The 11,399-nt window shown below is 41.9% G+C and overlaps 1 protein-coding gene across 1 annotated transcript in view; it reads right to left on the reverse strand.

Moving 5' to 3' along the window:
• Positions 1–11,399, reverse strand: part of MAP3K20 (mitogen-activated protein kinase kinase kinase 20) — a gene marked incomplete in the record, with an annotated part of 221,492 nt that overhangs the window by 209,703 nt on the left and 390 nt on the right.

Consider the following 11,399-nt stretch of genomic DNA (forward strand, 5'->3'; position numbering starts at 1 on the left):
GCATGCGCAGGCTGGCCAAGGAACACACCATCATCTTCTGCATGGATCCAGCATTGCTTGAACAGTATGTCACCACCATGTCATCGAGCCAGCCCTGATCGCCTCTTTCAGCCTCAGAAGTAAATTCTGTCTCTCCTGTGATGGAGTACCATTGTCCATTCACTTTCCCATTTAATTACCACCAGACTTTAAAACCCTGAATGTAAAACTCATTTCTATTTGTATCATCTACAACCAGTACACAGCCTGGCATATAGTATGCACCTTTAGCATTAAAAAAAAAAATTGTTGAACCAATGAATTAATCATTTCTAGTTATTCTTCCACTATACCTGTTATTTTATTTTATTTTTTAAGAGAGATTTTTGCTATAGGGTGCATGCATGCACCAGAGACAGAGAGAGACAGAAAGTGAGAAACCACCCCCCCGGGGGGATGGCCATGCCACAATCCTTCCCCTCCATTCTCCTGGGATCTTGGGCATGCAAGCACACGTGCCCAGTGTGAGTTTTAAGCCAGAGAGTCCAGGACTTGAACCATGGTCAACTACGTGGGAGTCCAGAGATGTAACCATTACACATTTTGCTGGTCCCACCACTACATCTTTTATAAAAGGAAATATTTTAACCAAGTTAAGTAAAACCTGAGATCTTTCATTTTCTACAAGTGCCCTCAGGGCATTCTGAAGCAAATCCTGACTTTATTTTTTTAAGATTAACTTCTAATTTAATTTAATTATTATTTTTTAATTTGCTATAGAGAACATGTGCTCACCAGAGCAAGACAGGGAGAGAGAGAGAAAGTGAGAAAGCAAGCCATCAGGTTCGGGACTTGAACCATGGTTGACCACGGTTCTCACACAGAGTCTAGCACTTCAACCACCATACCACCTGCTGGCCCATGCCTAAGCATTTTGAAAGACTGAGGAGAATATGTTTGAGGCCTCCAGTATTTGGTCTCACCATATCCGGGATGGAGGGTGGGATGTGAAGGCTGTAGAGAAATTCTTTCCAAAACAAAGGTAGAGATCTGAACCACGATGAGGTCAATATGAATCAATACAGGTCACTGACGAAGAGCAAGCCCAGGGAATCTGAATGAAGTGACATGATCAGTCACCTCTGAAACTGACCCAAGGGAGCCAGAGCAAGGCTGACCTCTGAGAAGTATCTTTCTCCAGGATCTTCACCCGCTGACATCATGCTCCTCCCAGAATCACTGTTACTTACCCTGGCCATGTACAAAGGGAATTATGCAATTACTTGAATGTTTTATTGAGACCATAAAAAATTAAGTCCCATCTGATTACTGAAGACACTAATACTTCTAGGATGCACAAGTATAGATTTTAACTCTAGTGAGTTTGGCAAGGCATCACAGGCTTAACTGAAGAAGTGGTTGAGATTCCCATTCCCGGGGCCAGCAGGTGGTGTGGTGGTTAAGGCACTGGACTTCCATGTGGCATTCTCTCTCTCTCTCTCTCTCTCTGTCTCTGTGAGTGTGTGTGTGTGCATGTGTCTGGTCAAGTTAAGGAATAATAACTGTAATAAATTAAAAATGATAATAATAATAATAAAAAGATTCCCATTCCTGATGTGAACATCAGGCTCTGTATGTGTATGTGTGTGTGTGGGGGGGGCATTTTTCCCTTTGAACTTTCTCTCTTTTCATTTAAAATTATTATTCTGAGAACCTCAACTAATGACCAAAAGAATAAAAAATCTGAGTTATTGGTTAACCATACATAAAGCATCTTGAGCCAGAGCATCTGATCAATATGTGTTTGAATTTTTCAAATGTCTTCCCCAGTGAATATGCCAAATTTTAAAATAAGTGTCATCTACATAAGCAAATTCATACAGAATATCAAATAAGACATGATGTTTTCATCACATATTTTAAAAATTGCTTTATACACAAAAAAGGCTATTTTCCCCCAAACAATCTTCAGTTCTAATTTTGTAGCATCCTAACTTTTGTTTTATAAACTCTCAAAGTTGTTATAAATGTTAGGTATCTATCACATCATATTGAAGGGTAAATTAAGCCAAGAATATCACAAAAATCAAAGTATAATAAGGCACCAATGTTTAAAAATTTTGAAAATCGCTAATTGGTGATTGAATCCAATCACTTAAGTAGTATGCTACATTTTTTTCATTAAAAATTTCATTAGATTAAAATTCAAAAAAATGTTTATTAACTAGGTTGCTAAATGAAATATAGCACCACTGGCTAGCTATCAAAAGTGGGACCATATGAAAGTAGAAAATCTTAGAGGGAGTATTACTTTACACTTTGATGTTTTCAGCCTTCTACTCCCAAAAAAGGGGGGGGATTTACTTTCTCTATTCTATTCTCTATTCAATAACTCTATTTTTGTCTCTTGTTGTTTTTGTTTTTCACCTTTTCTTAACATAAATGTCGATCTCAAAAGAGTCTTTTCCCCCAACCCCCCACCTCCCACCAGACCTTTGCCCCAAATTAAAAACAAAAGTTCTAACAATAGGCGTTCTAATCCACTAAAGTTCTTTTTTTGGAGAAGTTTTTGCTATAGGGCACTTGCGCTCACCAGAAAGACAGAGAGAAAGAAAGTGAGAAATCACCCCTGGGGGGGATGGCCACGCCACAATCCCTTCTCCTCCACTCTCCTCTCGGGATCTTGGACACGCACACACACGTGCCCAGCATGAGCGTAAACCACCGGGTCCAGGACTCGAACCACAGTCAGCTACATGGGAGTCCAGCGACATAGCCGTTACGCTAACTGCTGGTCCTTAATCCACTAAAGTTCTAACAAGAAAACCTATTTTACAGTTAGAAGTGAGTTTGTACTTCGCCTCTACCTCTTCAGTAACCTAAACCAATAATTTTTTCCAGACCCAATAAATAAAAAATTCTAAATCCCTTCCATTCATTGCTCAATTTTGACAGCCCAAAAGCTGTAAGATCACACAGTAGTATTTGACTTTATTGCTAAGTCTTACTTCCTCAACATAGAGGCAGCATGACCAAGTGAAAAGGTCCCTATTAGAGACACCTAGTAGCAAATCCAAACTTGGGAGCTGTCAGACCTTGGACAAGGACTGTGTCTCTCTGATCTGTTTTCTCTTTGGTGAGCATAGCAGCTGAGGTGGGAGATGCTGCGGAAGTCCCTTGCTTAGTACCTAGTTCACAGTGCACAATCAATGAAAACTATGGTTTTCTCCTTAGGTTTTTAAAATCATTTCTTTACTTAATTTTATTTGTCATTATTATTATTATTATTATTATTATTATTATTATTATTATTATTTTACTTTGACCAAAGAGATAGAGAGAGTGAGAAAAGGGAGAAGTTAGAAAGCAAGCTGCTAAATCGGGAACTAGAACCACAGTCGGCCATGTGGGAGTCCAGCACCTTAACCATCCTGCCACCTGCTGGCCTGGTTTTCTGCTTATTTTAATAGCTTTGATATCATATTTAGCCATCTATACCTTCAGTCTTCAAAGTCAAGTACGTTTTCCTCAATAGTTTTCTTCTCTTCATTTTCAGAATTGTTATATATTATACCTCCATTAGTTTTGCAAAACAATTATTAATAAGTCAATGTACTACTTTTCCGAATTCTTTATTTAATTTCATTTATTATTATTATTATTATTAATTTGACGAGAGAGAAAGAGAGGGAGAGTGAGAAAGCAAGCCTCCAGATTTAGGCCTTGAACTGCAATCGACCATGTGGGAGTCCAGTACCCTTACCACCATACCACCTGCCAGCCCATCAATGTACTACTGATCCCCGAATTCTTTTCAGCCATCTCTCTTTGTGTATGCTGTGATTTTTTCCCTCACTCTTCTGTTTACTATCTTTTGGCTATAGTCACTTCTAAAAGATCTATTTTAGTAAGTAATTATAATTTCTTTTTCTTTTCAGCTTTTTTTCAAAGTTCACTGTCGTTACCAAAAGACAACACTTCCCCCCTCCCCAACACTTTTTAGAACTAGAGTTTCCAGGACCTATTTATTCAAGTACTGCACTAGCTTTGGGAGAACCCTAGAGGGTACACCCTTCATGAAAGCCAAGGACTTCCTTCAGATTGTATCTAGTGCATATCAAGCAAACACCTAACTCGGGAGAACTGTAAACTGCTTCATGGCATACCTGCAAATCATAATTTTTTTTTAAAAAATCCATAATAAAAGGATTAGCTTTACTATTGGATCATCAGAAATGTCATGACATGTTTTTCTATGCAAAAATGCTTCATGACATTTTCGATGACCCAACAGAATAAAAGGTCTTTGGACCTTATCTGGATCTTTTAGGTTTATATGAAATCTATTATTTCTTAATTTAAACACTTCCTCTTTATCTATCCCTAATTTCAATCTTCTTCTCCCCTTTCTTTACCCAAGTGAAGTTACAAGTTTATTCTTGATAAAATATAGGAGTAGAAATTAATTCATTTTTATCAAGACTGGGTATGACCAAAAAAAAAAAAGAGAGAGAGAGACTTCAAGAACAGCCCTCAGTGTTCATCAAATTATTTTGCCAGCCCTGCTACCTTAATATTTAATGTTGGGTGGGGCTGGCAGGTAGCGTGGTGGTTAACAGCACTGGACTCCCACATGATCTACTGCAGTTCGAGTCCCGGACCTGGCAACTTTCTTTCTCTCTCTCTCTTTCTCTCGCTCGCTCTCTCTCACTCACACACACACACACAGTCTGTCTCTCTCTGATCAAATTTAAATAAATAAATAAAGTTAAATAAAATAATTCTTAAAAAATACTACTGTTGGTGTTACTTCAGCCTCCATGACATAGATTAGCAAACAAATAATAAAAATGTGCTTTAGCTGCATGTTTATTAAAACAGTACCACTTGGAATCACCATTCTGTGATTATTTTCTTTCCTACAAGTCTTAGCTCTAAAAAAAAATAAATAAATAAATAATGGGGACAGTTTCTGGCTTGGTGTATTTGTCTATAATGCCAAGGTCAAAGTCAAAGATTCTATCTCTAAACAGGACTACTGGTCTACTATTTTTTGCCTTTCCCCCCCCTTAATCACTAAAAAAGATAAAATCTATAAGACTATCTAAAGGAGACTAAGTATACAAACATAACAAACTAGTACTGTCTCTACCATAAATAGTTCCCTCTTTGCTCCAAGGCTGCTCTCGGAACACAGTAGATCTTAGACAGGATGGGTTGGGTCTTCAGGCAAGGCTGAGAGAAGCCAACTTCAGATGAGAGTCTACAAACCAGAATAGAGTGGTTTCATTTCCCTCTGTGCTTTACCATGAACTAGTGTAATTCCCTAGGTAGAGCAAAGCTTAAAACAAAAGTGGACTAGTTAAAGAAAATATTTTTATGTATACTTTAATATTTCAATTAATGAAAATCAACTTTCAAAGCCCACTTCCTCATCAGAAATGTTTTCTTTTCTTTTCTTTTCTTCTTTTTGGAGAGGTTTTTGCTATAGGGCACATGTGCTCGCCAGAAAGTCAGAGAGAGACAGAGAGATAGAAAGTGAGAAATCCCCCCCCAGCGTGATGGCCACACCGCAATCCCTTCTCCTCCATTCTCCTCTCGAGATTTTGGGCACACACGCACACGCGCCTGGCGTGAGTTTAAGCCACCGGGTCTGGGACTCAAACGCTGTCAACTACATGAGAGTTCAGCGACATAGCTATTACGCTAACTTCCAGTCCCCCTCGTCAGAAATGTTTAACCAGGAGTAAAATACAGGAGAGAAAGAAGAATGTGACTAGTGGGGACACTCGTGCCACAGAAATGCAGTGTGTCAAAATCTGCACTCAGATGCCCATCCCAGAATGTGAAGTGGGTACGGAGCACTTTGCAGGCTACTGCAGGGACTCCCTGTGCTGAATAACTGGCGCTTCTCATGGCATAATGAAGAGAATGGGATCAGAGTTTGGCTAAAATCAGGAAGCACTGACAGGGCAGATTTCCAGAGGATGGTTAGAAGAGAATGCACAAGTGTATGGGGGTGGGGAGTGTGGGCAGCAAGGAGGACCCATCCATCTAGTTCCCACCCATCCTAGTTCCCACCCATCCTGTGTCCTATTGCTACTCAGTTCCTTTCCACCCCTGGATTATTTCTGTCAAATAGAAGTAGCCAATCATCCTGGATGCTGACGAGCAAGTACAATTTGGGACTGATTACCTAGAATATCCTCTGAGAAAGATAAACATAGGGGTAAAACCTGATATCCTAGGACCAGCAGACGGCATAGTGGTTATGTTGCTGGACTCCCACATAGTCCACGACAGTTCGAATCCTGGACTCAGCGGCTTAAAACTCAAGACAGATGCATGTGCGTGCATGCCCAAAATCCCAACAGGAGAATGGAGAGGAAGGGACTGTGGTGTGGCCATCCCCCTGCAGGATGATTTCTCACTTTCTGTCTCTCTGTCTCTCTGGCAGCTCCTGGCAACTAGCAAAATGCACCAGGAGCATGAGAGGTGCATGTGCATCCATGCTCAAAGTCCTGACAGAAGGAATAGGGGAAAAGGGATTGTGTCGTCTCTCTGGTAAGTACACACATCCTATAAGCATTCATCTTTTTTTAAAAAACAAGCAAAAAAACAAAACAAAACAAAACAAAACCCTGGTATCCTTGACGTAAGATGAAAGGAAATGAAGAAGTTAAAACTAGAGAAGAGTGGGCCAGCAGGTGGTATGGTGGCTGAAGCACTGGATTCCCAGATGGCTGACTGCACTTCAAGTCCCAGGCCTGGCAGCTTAAAAATCACATCAGGCAACTCTGTGTGTATACCTGCCCTGATTCCTGAGAGAATGGAAGAGAAGGGATTGTGTTGTGGCCATCCCCCTAGGGGGTGATTTCAAACTTTCCCTCTCTCTGTCTCTCTGTGAGCACACTAACCCTGTGTGTGTGTGTGTGTGTGTGTGTGTGTGTTGGGGTGGGGGTGGGGGGCTAAAGAAGACCAGGACCCTATCCTGCTTCATTGATCCAAAGGCTAAGCTGTTGTCAAAAGTTACAGAAAGGATTCCTGGTTATTAGAGTTGCCTAACTAAAAAAAGATAAAAGTTGTAAGAGTAGCTAGAGGAGGCTAGCAGTCTCTTTAGTAGTGGGTGAGCACTGCTGAGGGTGCTCAATTGGAGGGTGGAGTGTGGAGGAGAAACTCCTGCATCAGCCAGAAGAGCAGAATGAATGTTCTTTAAGGTCCACTCCTTGGGCCAGCACTGTAGCCCAATGGTTAAGGCAGCCAGATCCCACGTGGCTGAGTGCTGACCCTATCCCAACCCCTGGAAACTAGTAAAATACACTGGGTACATGTGATGTACATATGCACCCATGCTCAAAACCCTGACAGAAGAAATGGGGAGGAAGGGATTGTGGCATGGCCATCCCCCCATGGGGTGCTTATTTCCCTCTTCTTCTCCCCCTCTCTGCCTCTCTCTTTCTGGCAAGCTTACACATCCTCAGACAATTAACAACAACAAAAAGTAAGATCCACTCCAGACCTCCCTCAACAGTGACTGAGGAACCTACTATAAAGTGCGGGCACTCTCCCTTGTCTTCTGAGGGGTACAGGCATGAATCTGACACTAATACCCTGTAGAAGCATGGTGATCAACATTAGGGATAGAAATCATGGAAATGTTTGGGCCGATCTCCTAAATTTCTCCTCCCAAACTGGCAGGCAAGGTAACGGCCACATTCCAGATTTCCATCCTGTAACTCTCCTTTCTCTTTTCTCCCATTCCCGAAGCAGAGAGCTCTCTTCACTCTGAAAGCCACAGCATAATCACACATTACATAAACTCTTTGGATGGTGATCTACTCTTACTTTTTTCCAGCAACACAGAAGTACATTACCCCATGCGGCGAAGCCTAACAGTGCGCTACCCTTTATTGGAGCAATCTCACGTCCCTTATATGCTTATTCCCATACATGGAGCATACAGCCCTGCACAAAGCCGTGTAGGAATAAAAGCACAGCCTACCTACCTATCTCACTTTCAGACTTGGGGGAATAAACATGCATCTGCTTGTATTGGTTTGTTCAATTAAGTAAAACAGAATGGGATAGAAGCTAATGCAAAATCCACATACATTTTTAAGGCTAAAAATATAAGGTTTTAAACCAAGTGCTTGTTTAGATTGAGGGTATTTATGGCTGTATTGACAGCTCTCTGAAAAGACTTAATTCATCTTCCCCACAAAAGGGTACTTGGTAGCAAAGTTTAATAAGAAAAGATTTACTCCATGACCTGTAGGAAGCAATTCTTTCTTTCTCTCCTTTGGTTTTCTTACCTGCAAGTCCAGAGTTAAGTCCAGAAATAAGAGTGTTCGGTCCTGATGACAAGCTATACGCAAAATCAGCTTAAGAATGGTTCTGAGTGAGCTCAGCTCTGGCCTCTAGGTCATAACCTTCCCCTGTTGATAAAACTCTTAAATTCTTCAAATTCCTCCTGCAAACATTAAATGCACTAATTTTCAAGCCCTCCCTCCTAAAACATTACAAAGCAGTACAGAAATACAAAAGTATACAAAGCCACTTTAGAAACCCTTACACTCAAAGAGGAGCATATTTATGAAAACTGCTGTGACCTGACCCTACTGACACACTCGTGTGATGGGGAAACAGGCAAGGCTACCAAGGGCAAGCCTTAGCTGGGGAGAGGTGACATAAGCAACTGTGTCTTGTGTGTAGCTTGGGAGACGTGGAAAAAAATTCCTCTCTACCATTTGGTTATGGTGGCGGAAGTTTCAGGCACTGGTTCAAGCATTTTCATGTGCTGACTCACAAACTTATCCTTAGGAAGCTGGAATTACTGTCCCCAATTTACATGTGAAGAAACTGAGCATCCATAGTGAGAATGGCCCACCCTGACTACCAAACAAGTGATGAATCCAAACCGAGGTCTTATTCTCAAGTCCGATCATTTTTTCCCATCATACCTTTTCTCCACTATATCATTCTACTACCTCCTTCTAGTTTTCCTTTTGACTTTCTTTAAACAGACCCTTTTTTTATTATTATTATTACAATAATTACTGGATTACTGGATTGCTTATCATCCACCTAAAGTTCAATCTGAGGCTTAATTTTCCATTAGCAATTGTGACAACGAGGTTAAGGTGTCTAACATGTGCTGCTTTGCTCTCAGTGCATCTTCTGCTGTGTTGGGATTATTTAACTGCTATTAGGGTATAATCGATGTTTCAGCTGTCTGTAGGAGGGGCTGACACAAAAGCACCCATGTATCAGCCAGACCAATCTAAGCTTCAGCATTTATAGCTCTCTTCCCTTATAGCAGGTACAGTTTTCCAGTCACAGCTGGAACTCTGCTTATTTGTGTGTAGTAGGGCAAGGTTAATAGCCACAAAAGAAGTAGCCTAAATCTTCCCTGCAGTAAGACCAAAAGGCGTCTTAGCTGTTCCTATTACATTTAGATAGACAGGACACCCACCCTGTCAATCTGTCCTGGGTAGAATAAAATAGAAACCAAATGATCCAAATTGATTTTTTATTTCCAACATCTCAGGATATAGATATAGAAGGCCATCGTACTGCAAGAGGTACCATATCTCCACAAACATCTATTTCCGGTTTTTTAAAAAATATATCACTGATTCTCCCTCTCTTCCCTGAATCTATCAATTTCTAAAATCAGCTGTCCATTTTGGTCTTTCTACACTAACAGCTTTACTCTCTGTCTGACCTTTTTTCACAAAGTAGCACTGTAATTTCTTCAGTGTTTTCTCTGATGATCGGATTATTCACTCCACGGTCCTCAGAACTCCTGTTTATAATTTTGTAGCCCTATCAAAGTCAGCTTCATTGCTCATTCCAGATAGGCACTGAGCCAACATATTGCCAATAACACTCACTCTTGCACTAACTTAAAATACACAGTGCAACATGCCAAGTTTCCTTATTTGGCAAGAAGGTCCCTTAGTTCCCAAGATCTTTGACCATCCATTTTTAGATCCAAATTTGTGTGCTTAATATTTGGATCTCTCTCTCTTTTTAATATGTCCTTATGTGTTCCCTAAGAGAATAAGAAGAAATCAATCATCCATTTGTTTTCATAAAGGGGAAAAAATATGCTTGCCATTGCATTATGGTCACTTGAATTATTATCACTAAAACTTTTGATTTAAATAACAATACTTTCCAGTTAAAAAAAAAAAAACCTCCAAAAATAACTCCAAAAAGTTACAGAAGGAATTAAATTGTGAAAGGTTTAAAATAAACAGTGCACACTGCTCCAAAACACCATTTTTCTTTGTCTTAATTCTCTTTCCAAACAAACGAAATTCATATTCATTTACAATCTCGAATCTTTCACTATTGCAGCAGGAACTTAAAACAAAGCCCTACAAATGACCAAAACTATAATTAAAACTCAGCCGTCACATATTTTTTCCAAAATCAAAAAACACGAAATTTCCCTGTGGGGATGGGCCTATGACAAAGAAGACATCAACTGATCGTGAAAATCACTTGTTCATTTTTGTCTGTAAACGTGTCTGTAGGTTCGGACCCACTAAACCCTGGTTGGTTGTTTCAGCTAAGATCAGGGAAACAAGAAGGCACTTCTAAAACAACTTCATGGCTAAATAGGAATATCGTATAGTTTAACAATGATCTTAAATAGCATCCAACTCCTTCTGTAAGATGATTCTCACAACATTTGTAAAGAGAGCTGCTTACTGTAAGATCGTGGGAACGGGCCACTAAATGGTGTTGCTTTCATTATTAAAGAAACTAACAAAAAATAGTAATCAAGTTGTGCGATCTCAAGGCTCATGAGAAACACACATTTCTGGCAATAAACAATGGTGCCCCACGAACCCTGAGGACCAGCGAAGGGGGCACCCTCGACACCCTGGAAGGAAAGGGGGACGCTCGCGAGGGCCGGCGATCCTCGCAGCCCAAGGACGCGGCAGGAAGGGCAGCGAGCGGCCGTTCGGGGTGCCGATCGGGTGGGAGACTCCGCTCGCGGCCGCGTCCCGTCGGAAAGCAGAAGTTAGCCGTCCCTCCTCGTACGCACAGCCCTCTGCCGGGAAGTGGCCTGCACCCTGCCCAGATTGGGAAACTCGCCTTTCGCCTCCCGGGAACGCCCCGGGCGCCTAATGCGAGCTGGCTCTGCCGCGCCGCCCGCCGGGGTCTCGGGCTGGACCAGCGGGACCCAAGGTCTCCCCGTGCCCCGGCCACACTCCGAGGCCGCGGAAGCCTAAGACGCCCCGGGCCGGCGCCCCCTCTACCGGGCGCCAACTTCTGAAACCCGCCCGAACTTCCCCGAGACGCACTTGGCCGCGGCTCCGCTGTCCCGCGCGAACCCGGCCAGAGCAGGCCTGGGTCGGAGAGGGGCGCCCCCTGGGCCCCCAAGGCCGGCCGGGCTCGCGGGTACC

The sequence above is a fragment of the Tupaia chinensis genome, unplaced genomic scaffold (assembly GCF_000334495.1).
Source record: "Tupaia chinensis unplaced genomic scaffold, TupChi_1.0 Scaffold000314_1, whole genome shotgun sequence".
In the NCBI taxonomy this organism is placed as follows: Eukaryota; Metazoa; Chordata; class Mammalia; order Scandentia; family Tupaiidae; genus Tupaia; species Tupaia belangeri.